Source organism: Hemicordylus capensis, chromosome 3, assembly GCF_027244095.1.
Source record: "Hemicordylus capensis ecotype Gifberg chromosome 3, rHemCap1.1.pri, whole genome shotgun sequence".
Lineage (NCBI taxonomy): Eukaryota > Metazoa > Chordata > Lepidosauria > Squamata > Cordylidae > Hemicordylus > Hemicordylus capensis.
In genome coordinates, this window is record NC_069659.1 from 225,683,706 (window position 1) to 225,697,183 (window position 13,478).

General features: G+C 44.5%; 1 long non-coding RNA gene across 1 annotated transcript; it reads left to right on the forward strand.

Annotated features, from left to right (window-relative positions):
- Positions 1-4,204: 4,204 nt before the first annotated feature.
- LOC128351632 (uncharacterized) lies at positions 4,205-12,980 on the forward strand. The gene is made up of 3 exons (XR_008319922.1): positions 4,205-4,335; positions 11,629-12,018; positions 12,357-12,980. It is a non-coding gene; the product is annotated as an uncharacterized LOC128351632 (long non-coding RNA).
- The last annotated feature ends 498 nt before the right edge of the window (positions 12,981-13,478 follow it).

Consider the following 13,478-nt stretch of genomic DNA (forward strand, 5'->3'; position numbering starts at 1 on the left):
TAAAGTGGTAATTGGAGAACACAGAAGAGGATAAGGTTTTCCTTAAATTACAGCCAAGTTACCTGTAAGTGACTGAGTTTATTCCAAACCCCGTGCTAGGCTATCAAGGGGGAGCATTAATCTTGGAGCCCCTGAGGCAAATCTCCTTTTGCATTAATAATATTTCCTCAAGTTCCCACTCTGAATGGTAGCTGAGCAAGGTAGCTTAGTTTTATTGGTTTATGGAAATGTAGAATTTGTTAAGAATATTGTCAAGCATACTTGAGAGAGTTACTCTCTGTGGGACTCAGCCTTATATTAACCCACAGTTTGAAATTGACTTTCAGGAATTGTAACATTAATTTTGCCCTGCTTCATTATTCTTAGAGTGAATGGCTGGAAATACCAGGATTTCCCCTCCCTGTTAGTGCTTTCATAAATGTCTTTTCATAATATTAGCAAAGAAACATATGAGCACTGTAAGAGATTCCCCTTAGGGAATGGGGCAGCTCTGGGAATAGCATCTGCATACTTGCATGCAGAAGTTCCCAAGTTCCCTCCCTGGCAGCATCTCCAAGATAGGGCTGAGAGAGACTCCTGCCTGTAGCTTTGGAGAAGCTGCTGCCAGTCTGTGTTGACAATACTGAGTTAGATGCACCAATGGTCTGACTGGGTGTAAGGCAGCTTCCTACGTTCCTAATCATGCCAGTCTTTTAATATATTCCATCCATTACTGTGTAGTAATGGGTTGCCAGACATGGCTTAAAAACTGCGGTATTCAATGTTGCAATATCAAACTTTGTAAATCCACAGTTAATTCCTTTAAAACATGGACTTCATTGCAGCAATAATATTAAATAAATGTCTGTGGTCCTGAAATCTTCATTGTGTTTTGTATGGCAAAAGGAGCATTACAATATAACTCTAACAGTATTTGAAATGCTAAAGGAAACATTGACTTCAATAAAAACATTTCCAGCATTTCATCTGCCATAAATAAAGAGCTTAATTGCTTAGCTCTTTACTATGGATGTGAAACACATTGCTTATTCCTTGCTCCCTTGCTTCAGAATTGCACCTCACAGACAGAGGAGAAAAAGTCACCAAACCCAGGAAACAGCAAAACAGGAAAAATATAGGCTATTTTAGTAGCTAGTGTTGCATTATGGGGAAAACCCCTAAGCGTGTTGGCCTTTGATCTTCAATATTTTACTAGAAAATACTCATCAGATGTGGCATGTGTACATCTATGTCCTTGCATTTAGAGATAGTAGAATTTTTAATTCATAAAATGTAAGTTTTGCTTCCCACTGATAGAAGCACTCAGTCACACCTATTAAAACCACACAATTTTAAATAGTGACAAAACAGTGCATGCCAACTTTTCACTGAGAAAAATTTAAAAGCAGAGTTACATCTGCAATAATCAGTAAATGAATGAAAATGAAAATGCTTTAAGCTGCAGCTGAATGCTATGCAGAGATGGCCAGCTGGAGTTCTGAGTGCAAAGAATTCCAGCCACCCTCCTGGGCTGAAAAAGTTATGACATTGTCCTGTTCAGAAGCGGATTAAGCTTTTTGCCGCCCTTTTACCTAAAAAAAAAAGGGGGGGGAAGGTTTGCCTTATATTTTAAAAAAAGATAAAAGGGGGGACTGTCTCCTCACCTACTCCACCCTTGCTGCACCTGTGGCTGCCTACAGAGGGGCAGCAAAATTTGAGGGGCAAAATTTGCTGCTCCTCAAATTTTGCCACCATAGACAAATGCCTACTCTGCCTCTCTGTTAATCCACCACCGGACCTGTTCTAGACTGTTCAATAATTACTTATTGCAAATCTTCCATTATTAATCCCTTCTCAAGCAGTCTCATTGGGCTGACTGAGCCTGCAGCATTTTCAGCGATGTTGTCCAGACCTGGTCAAGCCTCAGGAGAGCAGGGCCTGGTTTCTCACGTCCGTCTTTCCCCACAAAAGTTCAAGGTTTGCTGGCACTGTCCTTCTCAGCAGTCCCATAACATGTCCTGTCCCACATCCTCAGTTTTAGAAACAGAGCTGCAAATTCTTTGCAGCAGAATCTGTATCTCAGATCTCCTCTGCAACACATACCAAGCTCTTTCTCCCTGCTGGTTACAGCCCTCTTGGTTGTCATAGCTACCATGGCTTACACAAGAGAGTGTTTCCATTATCAAAAGTGTGATAGATCATTATCACTGGGCTATAAAACTATTGATATTAACTTGTGTACACAAGGAATACATCCATACCAATGGACATCCAATAGGTTTAACACTCCCTTGATAATACACAGAGGATAAAATGCTGTCAGGGTTATTGTTTGTTATATTTCTATACTGCGCAACCTGAATGGCTCTAGGTGGTTTATGGATAGGGGCCCTTGCTTCCTCTCTGTACTGCGCAACCTGAATGGCTCTAGGTGGTTTATGGATAGGGGCCCTTGCTTCCTCTCTGTACTGTGCAACCTGAATGGCTCTAGGTGGTTTATGGATATGGGTTCTTGCTTCCTCTCTGTACTGTGCAACCTGAATGGCTCTAGGTGGTTTATGGATATGGGCCCTTGCTTCCTCTCTGTACTGTGCAGCCTGAATGGCTCTAGGTGGTTTATGGATATGGGTTCTTGCTTCCTCTCTGTACTGTGCAACCTGAATGGCTCTAGGTGGTTTATGGATATGGGCCCTTGCTTCCTCTCTGTACTGTGCAGCCTGAATGGCTCTAGGTGGTTTATGGATATGGGCTCTTGCTTCCTCTCTGTACTGTGCAACCTGAATGGCTCTAGGTGGTTTATGGATATGGGCCCTTGCTTCCTCTCTGTACTGCGCAACCTGAATGGCTCTAGGTGGTTTATGGATAGGGGCCCTTGCTTCCTCTCTGTACTGCGCAACCTGAATGGCTCTAGGTGGTTTATGGATATGGGCCCTTGCTTCCTCTCTGTACTGCGCAACCTGAATGGCTCTAGGTGGTTTATGGATAGGGGCCCTTGCTTCCTCTCTGTACTGCGCAACCTGAATGGCTCTAGGTGGTTTATGGATAGGGGCCCTTGCTTCCTCTCTGTACTGCGCAACCTGAATGGCTCTAGGTGGTTTATGGATAGGGGCTCTTGCTTCCTCTCTGTACTGTGCAACCTGAATGGCTCTAGGTGGTTTATGGATAGGGGCTCTTGCTTCCTCTCTGTACTGTGCAACCTGAATGGCTCTAGGTGGTTTATGGATATGGACTCTTGCTTCCTCTCTGTACTGCGCAACCTGAATGGCTCTAGGTGGTTTATGGATATGGGCTCTTGCTTCCTCTCTGTACTGCGCAACCTGAATGGCTCTAGGTGGTTTATGGATATGGGCTCTTGCTTCCTCTCTGTACTGCGCAACCTGAATGGCTCTAGGTGGTTTATGGATAGGGGCCCTTGCTTCCTCTCTGTACTGCGCAACCTGAATGGCTCTAGGTGGTTTATGGATATGGGCCCTTGCTTCCTCTCTGTACTGTGCAACCTGAATGGCTCTAGGTGGTTTATGGATAGGGGCCCTTGCTTCCTCTCTGTACTGTGCAACCTGAATGGCTCTAGGTGGTTTATGGATAGGGGCCCTTGCTTCCTCTCTGTACTGTGCAACCTCAATGGCTCTAGGTGGTTTATGGATAGGGGCCCTTGCTTCCTCTCTGTACTGCCCAACCTGAATGGCTCTAGGTGGTTTATGGATAGGGGCTCTTGCTTCCTCTCTGTACTGTGCAACCTGAATGGCTCTAGGTGGTTTATGGTTATGGGCTCTTGCTTCCTCTCTGTACTGTGCAACCTGAATGGCTCTAGGTGGTTTATGGATATGGGCTCTTGCTTCCTCTCTGTACTGTGCAACCTGAATGGCTCTAGGTGGTTTATGGATATGGGCTCTTGCTTCCTCTCTGTACTGTGCAACCTCAATGGCTCTAGGTGGTTTATGGATAGGGGCCCTTGCTTCCTCTCTGTACTGCCCAACCTGAATGGCTCTAGGTGGTTTATGGATAGGGGCTCTTGCTTCCTCTCTGTACTGTGCAACCTGAATGGCTCTAGGTGGTTTATGGTTATGGGCTCTTGCTTCCTCTCTGTACTGTGCAACCTGAATGGCTCTAGGTGGTTTATGGATATGGGCTCTTGCTTCCTCTCTGTACTGTGCAACCTGAATGGCTCTAGGTGGTTTATGGATATAGGCTCTCGCTTCCTCTCAAGCCTGTTCAAGTTCCTTCAGCAGTTCATTAATCCTGGCCCAGTGACAGCCAGTCATGCTCCTTTCTCTCTCCTGCCGCCGATCAGGGACACTGATAGCAATAAGAATGGGTGCCGATGCTGCTATTAAGTTTACAGGACCCAGGACTAATGTGAGTAAATGTGTTAGCCTCAGTTTCCAACTTTTCCCAGGTTCTTCATTTTAAAAAGTAAATTTCAAGTCATAGGCAAATTTGGAACAAGCTAGGCGACTGGTAGTGAGTCGAAGGCTCTCAGCCATTTTGACTGCATAAGAGCCAGAAGCTGTTTTATCCCACCAGAAGAATGAGCTGCTAAAGTGCTTGCATTTCTGGAAAAGACTGTTTTGTGGGGACTTTTTCTTGCTAATGCAGGGAAAGGGAAGAAATGGGCATCTGGCCCCATCCAACCCCAGCACAGCATTCCTCCATTTGCTGCTGTCAACCATATGTTTTTGTTTTTAAGATTGTGAGCACTTTGGGGAGAGGGAACCATTTTATTTACGTTTATTGTTCTGTATAAACCACTTTGAAAACTTTGGTTGGAAAGCGGTATATACATGTACGTCATTGTTGTAGTATCCGTAGTAGTGGTGGTGGTAGTAGTAGTGGTGGTGGTAGTAGTAGTTGTTGTAAGCCCTGAGTAGAGAAGTTAGGCGGATGAATGGAGTGCAAGGTGTGGGGCCAGAAGCAGCATACGGGCTAAGTTCCCTTAAATCACAGTCATTTCATATTAAAATACATGTCATGATATTTCTTTGCTGAAATAAATGTGTGTTCTAAAATGTAGGTTAGAAGTGTTCATTCCCCTCCCCCTCCCCAGTTAAAATTCCTTTCAAAATGCCCTGGGCTGCTGACCACCACATGATGCAACAAGGGAACTTAGAGTAGATCTTCACACAGCTGCAACGAAACCAACCAACTCAGACACAAACACAAGCCTTTTGCACAAAAATCATGAGGAAAAGGTCACGTTATGTTTTTGCGCATGGGGCATGGTGAACTTGTTGCCCTCAACAATCACATGAGGACGCGCAAGCCTTCACGTATCTTAACAGCAAATCTCTTCAAGGCTGCATTTTTCCTGCATTTTTAAAGCCCAGTGTCTTCTGTCCAAACAGAACTGTTTGTCTTACATGTCATATATGGACATCTCCTTTATCTTGTCTCCTTTATTATCTGATAAAAGCCAGTGGCTGCAAGCGACAGTAGTGTATGGTTCTTGCATACCTGGCTGCTGAGGTACAACCAACTTATCCCATTTATGTGCATAGAAGAAGATTCTTTCTGGAGGGTAAAACCTGAGCTCTCTTCAGACATTATCCTATCTGCATACAGCGACCATGTGGGGAAGAATGTGGGTGCGTGCTAATTGGCTACATCCCTGGGTATCTGGGATCCCACACATCTGTACAGGGCAGTGCAGGGCTGTCCTTCAAACTTTGTCACTGCCCTCTACAAAGAAGTGCTGAAGGCCCAGAAACACAGCCAGCCGGTGCACTCTGATTTACCTACCTCACATGTTAGTAGCACATGAGGCTTATATATTGCCAAACACTGGTGTGACCACTACAATCATTCGCAAGACTGTCAAGAACCTCAGGAAATCATGTTCTTTTTGAATGTTATGAATACAAATGATATGTATATTCTTTATATTATATGTATCCAGAGCAACTTGTCTCATTTATTTCAGTGGAGCTTATCCATGACTAGTCTGGATGTTGCTCATAGTGTTAATTTTAATATCTATCTATCTATCTATCTATCTATCTATCTATCTATCTATCTATCTATCACATTTATATGCCGCTCTTCCTCCAAGGAACCCAGACAGAGCAGTGTACATGATTATGGTTATCCTCATAACAACCCTGTGAGGTAGTTTAGGCTGAGAGATATGGGACTGGGCCAGAGTCACCCAATGAGTTTCATGGCTGAGTGGGGATTTGAAATTGGGTTTCCATGGTACGAGTCCAACCGCTACACCACACTGGCTCAATTAGGGATAGCCAAAAATAAGTCAAGAAGATTCCTAGTTCACTTATATTACCTGGATGGCAAGCCAGGAGGTCTCCATTTTTGTCTTAAGGAATGAGGACAGTGTTAGACAACTGACTTACTGCAGTTTTCAGGGTCAGGCAGGTACTGAACTGAGCTAACCTTACCTAGGGATGAATATATAAGGAGCTACAGATAGATCAGAAACCAAAGCAGTTTTCCACAGTACTCCAGAATAGCTGGTATGAGATCTATTATTTGGCATTCACCTTGTAATCATGTCTGGGTCCCATTTCAGTTTTTTGGCAGTGCATCTTACCTCATCTTTAGTTCTGACTAAAGATGAGGTAATTCATATATATATTTAATTACTAAAGGTATTTATTTTCTTTCATTAAAATGATTTATGATCTGATACATAAGACCTATGTATCATAAGACCTAAGGTACAGGCAAATGAGCATCAGTGGTCTATGTGTCATCATGGAAATTTCACATGCTAAAGGCAGGGGACCTGTTTTTGTAATTGATTTATCCTGCTATATTTAGATATATTAATCAGTTACCAAACAGCAGATTATTCCCGCCCAAGGTTTGCCTCTTTCATAAAAGAGACTCTCGTTGCCATCACTGTATATAGGGTTGACAAATCTGTCACACTGCTTAGAAGCTCTTCTTAAGTAGAACTCTTACATGGCACTCAGTTGTGGGGAGAAATCTTATCAGCTTTGGAGAGCAGATAAAGGACTGTCTTTTAAGCAGAAGACTATCGAAGTACTATCTCTTTGCAGTCCTTCAGTACAGGAGAAAAGGAAGTTTTACTTCAGTAGGAGTGGAGCCATATAGTTCTAATTGTTCTTCTAAGGAATTTTGCTTCTATCCAGTTCAAAACAGTCAAAAACCACTCTTCATTTTATACCTTCCTCTTTAGTACAGATTCACATATCACATTTAAACAGCTTTAACATCCATTCCCTCTTCCCTGGGAATTGAAGTTCTGTGAAGAGCAGCATAAGATTGACAATGGTCCCATTCAGACATTGTACCAAAGCTCAGTTAAACAAACCTGTGGTTAATTTCTGAATCCAAGAATCATGCTGCAGATGACTGAGCAACTCCAGTATCATTACCTCTGGCTGCTGTCCAGAATAACCTCTTCCTCTTCCTAGTCTGCCAAGGCTCCATCCCAACAATCTACATTCTGCTTGCATTGCCAGACTGTGGGCATTGTTTCAGCCTGTCAGTCACCCAGCAACTATTGGCCACAATGTGAGAGGCGGCATGCTCTGTGTGATCATGTTTTCTTGGCATCAATCACCCACCCTTGGCAGGGAAAAGACATGTTCACGCTTTCCTGCCACTGCTTATAGCAATGACTTTCCCAGAATTCCCAAGTTACACAGCCATGCATATGTACAATTAGTGATACTCCAGGATGTCAAGGGGCTCTTCTAGATGAGAAGGAGATATTGGAGGAGAAACACAGAAGACTTGCTGAGAAAAGGGAAGGAGGTGGGGGTGGGGGGGTGGATGAGAGAAGGGATGGTTCACTAGAGTTTATGCCACAACGTAGATGCACAGTGTCTAAGACACTGGTAGATGCTACCAGTGTCTAAGGCAGAGCTTATGCACAGGTGGTTCTGGGACCTGTTACCTGGCCAGGAAGGCAGCACCTGGCAAAGCCAGGTGAGCTCTACTTTCGGTCAGGAGGATTAATCTGGATTCAGTGCACCCTAGTTTAAAGAGCAGGGTGGCTTGATGGAATTAGTGCAGGCTCCCTGGATTTGAAAGGGTAGTCATCAAGACTCTCCTCAGCAGGGATTGTGGTGCAAACGCATACTCAAACACTGGAAAGGAGCCTACAACCAACAAGTGGAATCCCCCTAGGTGAAAACTTGCAGTGTTGTTACACATAGGTTCCAGTCTGGATGGTTTGACAGACTTAAGTTAAATATCCAGAAAAATGGTTTGTCACGAAGGTCGCTGCATCCCTTTGGGGGCTCCTCTTGTACTCTCGAGAAAGTCAAACTGTCTTCCCCAGTTTATTTATTTATTTATTTTTGCATTTTTTAATACCGCCTTTCGTTAAAAGATAGCCCCAAGGCGGTTTACAAAAGTTAAAAACATACAATAAAAACACAATAAAAACATCATGCTAAAAGTATAAAAACATATAAAAACAGGCATAAAACAATACAACAAATAAAAACACCCAGAAGCAGCAGTAAAAACGATTATGTAAAAGCCTGGGTAAAAAGCCAAGTCTTTACAAGCTTTCTAAAAGCCGTGATGGAGTCTGAGGAACGAATGGCCACTGGGAGAGCATTCCAGAGTCTGGGGGCAGCAACAGAGAAGGCCCTGTCCCGAGTGCACGACAGCCGGGCCTCTCTCGTTGTCGGCACCCGGAGCAGGGCCCCCTCAGATGTCCTCGTCAAGTGGGCAGCAACCCTTGGGAGCAGGCGGTCCCTCAAATACCCCGTTGGGGAGGGATGGATTTGGAGCCCCCTTCCTCCCTGACTGGGAAGAAAGGATTGGGCCCCTCTCTTCCTACCTGTCCTGGTGAAAGGTAGACTTAACCTGGGGAGCCTGTCCCTGTCTGTTGTGGATTCCTTTTTGCACACGGACCCATTCATTGTTGGAATAACAAGGGGGGAGGGAAGGGTTCCTCAGTCCCTGAAAGGGAAGGGGGAAATGGGAATGGAGCACCTGCTAAATTAACTTTCCAGGGTGATGGGGTTGCAAGAAGATCTTGGGAATCTTGAAGATGACTCCAGAAGATTGCTCACCCAATTCAAAAGTGGGGTCATCTTATTTAGGAAAAGGCAGTGATTGTACTGCACCATTCTGGGTGACCACATGAAAATAGGGGCAGGCAATACCTTGAGAAATGTATGACCAATATTGCCATTTACGATGGGTGCCAGACAAAGAAGTAATTTGTTACTTGTGCACATGCACTTTAAACATACATGTCATATTCAACCATGCTAGACACCTCATGTACTGGTGACCAGTCAGACCACACATGCAACCCCTTCAACAGAATGGGCCCGGAATCAGCTGCCCCAAATCAGGTTCTAGGAGGATTCCTTGCATGCCTGGCTCTTCCACTTCTTTCCTTGAAAGCTTCCACATCCATTTTGATAGGAATCCTAAATAGATGTCCTCCATGCACTCCCTAAGGGTGCATTGAAGGGTGCCTAAGCAGACCAAGCATCTGTAGCTTGTAGCACTAACAATCCCCCCAAACCAACCCCCTTCCCTTCAGAAGCAAGACAGGCTTTGCCCTTAACCTCTCTGAACCCTTGGCTTTCCTGTGGCCACCCGGGAGCACAATCACAGAACCCCTGAGTTTCTATAATGCACCCCCCCCGGCATGCCAGCACACATGCCCCACTGTAAATTTATCAGTCACATTAACAGAAACATACATCACACACGTAAAGGAAGATTGTCTTTCTTTAATTAACTGAGCAAGAACAAAGGGACCACAGGTGGGGTTAATGTGGTAGTGTTCCTTCATTAGCTTCAATGGAACTCACACTGTGCCCAGGTGCAGTATCTGAGTCCTTTGCACTTCAAAAGTGAAGTGCCCCACAGCTGTCTTTCCTGCTGTTGGGGTGGGGGAAATGCTCCCAGGTAGATCTACAGAAAATCCATCTTACTGCTTGTGCTTCGCTGCTGCTTCCTCTGTTCTGGCACAGGGGCAGCCACCATGTGTACAGAAATCTGTTTATGTATATTTGTATGTAGGATTTAATGTCTCCTTAACATAAACACTGAGATGATATTGTTTGAGAACTCTCTCCTGCTATCTCCATCTTTTCCTCCCAGCCTTTTCTTGTTCAGGAACACATCAGGTCCAAAGCAAGCAGGGGAAAGCAGGCTTATTCCAAGCGGGCTTTGTGCCTTTAAATGCAGGGAAGAAGGACATAATGGTGCCCCGGAACCTCTGGTTTCAGCAGCAAAACTCACTACAAACCGAGGGTTCAAATTCAGGTTTGGAGCCAAAAACTGAGCCGCGGTTGGGTGATGGAACTGCAGCTTCATGCATTCAGACAATCAGAAACACCTACCTCAGCTATGTTTACCTGAGGTTTGGCGTGGTGTCGGAATTGGGCTTTAGAATTCTTAGCATGTCTCAAAACTATAGTTCCTAGGATTCTTGGGAGAAGGTGGTGGCCGTTGTGCAGTGCAATTCTATGCACGTTTACTTGGAAGTGAGTTCTATTTATTCAATGAGTCTTATTTCCTAGTAAGTCATTAGGATGCACTTTTCACAATTGTGAGCACGTTTCATTAAGCTGCAGATGGAACATTGTGCAGCATGTGAGACACTGAAGCTGTCTTTACACACACCTTAACCCAGGCTAGGGAAGCTTAAGCCTAAGCTTAAGCGAGCCCTTCACCCAAACTCTGGGAGTGTGTGCCTAGAGTGCCTGTCTCCTGGGGGAATCCCCCAGTTCACTGCATATGTCACATGGTGCACTGTGGGATATTTGGAGGCCAGGGCACATCGTCCTGGCCTCTGGAGCTCCATGTTGTGCCACGCAGTGTGGATTGTCTGGGAGCGTGAATCGCGCTCTCGGCACCTTTTCAGCTATTGTCTGGTAGGAAGGTGAGTTGTACCAACCTTCTCCCCCTCCCCTCCCCCCACCGTACAGTCATGTGAATGATCCCATTGTATTTTAATACATTGTCACTACTCTTTATATTTACAATGATATTATCAACACTGGAAGAAAAGGCATCCTTTTTTCCCTAAAGAAAAAGAATTTGCACTGTTGGCATACACACAGGAGAGAAGCCCATTTAACTGTATCCAACAATAGCCACTCAGGGTACAGAACTAATAGAGTTGACCAAACTGAGCTTTTGGAACTTCTTAATGGGACCCATAGTAACTAGATTATGGCACTGTGGATTAGGACCATGCAGGGGACAGAGTTAAAGCCCCATGCTCCCCGCTACAGTCCCAATCCACTGGTGCCGTGATCTAGCTGCTATTGAATAAAGCCATGCTAAGCTCATCAGAGCTAACAATGCTTTAAATGTTACATGGCCTGGATTCAAAAGTAACTCGGTTTTAAATGTGGACAAACCCGAAGCCCAGTCCTTTTACTTACAGGCAATACTGGATCAACACAGAGTTTGACACAGGTCCTAGTTTATGTTATTTGTCTGAAAATACATAGTTCAGAACAGACTGATGTTGTAAGAACATGAACATTAGAAACACACAGTTTTTTGTTTTCTTGGCCAGCTTTAGAAACTCAGAGTTACCATTTCAAAGATAACGTCACATTAGTGACATGATCTAGTTCCTTGGAAGTTTCATTGACCATAGGAAGCATGGGTGAGATGCAGGGTTGGGTTATTAATTATACTTAATATGCTGTTGAGCGTAGAGCCTTTCTCCTGTTCCAGTCAGGTTGTGAGCCCATAGGGAAGGGACTGACCTTCAGCAAGAGCCATCCATCATGAGATGGGACAGCATCATGTATACTGCCCTAAACTCGTTTGAGGAAAAGCAGGATTCAAAATATGATGAACAAGTAAGTACTTACAATGAAATGTTGCAGTATAAGGATTGTGAAAAAGGTTATACTGAATGTGGCTTGTTTGTTATGTGACTCCATGCATGCGTGTATACATCCACTGATCAGCAGATTAACAGATTCAGTGTGCAACTTCCCCTCCATTCCTCAGGACAGAAGAAACAACTGCATGAGTGTGAACTTATTTTAGAGGAGGCTAACCCCACACTTCCCAAGAGTTTAAATGTGTTAAACTCCTTCCTCCATCAGAAACACAAAGGTAAGAAATGACTAGTGAGAAAACGAAGGAGTTTTAGATAACCTTTCCTTCTCAAGAAGGGATTGTGACTACCTCGAAGGACTTTTCTTCAAGCTGAAAAATTTCCTGCCCTTTTTGTCCAAGACCTCCTTCCCCTCTGGCTACTGAGCTCCATAAGCTCTGCCACCTGCTTGTCTGTTAACTGTACTCTGATCCCACAAACATTTGATACAATTGACTTACATGGGGCCAGTTTTGTCCCTCCCCTCGATTTCTACAGATTTTCCTACAGATTTTCTCAAACACTGATGTATCTGTGGGTCCTTTCGAATCTGCCGATATCTCCCACTCTTCCACAGGTGCTCCGGTTATCCATCCATAAGGAACACAGCGTTTCTAGCTCTTTTGGCAATGGCATATAAATAAATCAGCTTCTGATTTTATCCCAGGAACAGAACTGATAGCACTAGAGTGTTTTGGGCCCTGGAGCCTCTATCGTCCTGCACTGTGAAATATTCAGCTAGGAGAGGCACACGGTGGCATTTTCCTCTTGGCCTGAGCCACCCACAAAGAGCATAATTTAGCTGAAGAATAAACTTCAAAGGAAAAAGAACCATGATGTCGCTCCAGCCCAGTTAACTTCCTCCTCCACTCCTTCAGAAGTAGAAGGGCTGCTTTCATGTCCCGTCCCCCCCCACTAGAAACCACTAAACTGGGAACAAGTCCCAATTTAGCTTTGTAAAGTGAAAATAAAACTTCAGAAGACCGTTTGCCTCTGAAACACTGTCCAGCCCGGGGGTGGGGGGTGAAGGTAAGAGAAAGTCCACTCTGAGGAAAAACACACACCCAGAAGAGCCTTTAAGCAGCCTTTGTCGCTAAATTCTACAGTGTACTTTATAGCAGGTTTATGTGCTTAATTTAATCTGCATGGTATGGACTGCACAAAAAGATCTCCTTTATGAAAACATGTATTATTTCAATCCAAATGTTCTAAAAGTATGGACACAAATTTCAAGTGTCTATCACTGCAACCCTAAAGGGAATTAAACAGGAGCTCTCAAAGAGCTTCCTTGGGGAGCAGCCCCATGAATTTTAGTGGGGCTGCTACAGAATAAGTGACTTGTGAGCACTCCACCCACCATATCACACTGGATTATGAAATGCTCTCTGTGTGTACACAATATGCAATGCAGCAAAATGGAATGAATGGCCATGAGATCAGGTGCATGCATTGCCAAAGTCCTGCCAAAGCCGCCAAAGCCCAGGTGAAGCCGCCGAAGCCACCAAAATCCTGGCGAAGGCACCGATGCTGTTGAAGTCCTGGTGAAGCTGCCGAAGTCCAGGCGAAAGTGTCAAATAATTCCTGGAACTTCAGGAATCCCTGTAAGTTCAGGAGTCCGGGAATTTCAGGAAATCCCAGGAAAATCTTCAGCGGCTTCACCAGGACTTTGGCAACTCTGCCAGGAATTGGCAGCTTCAGC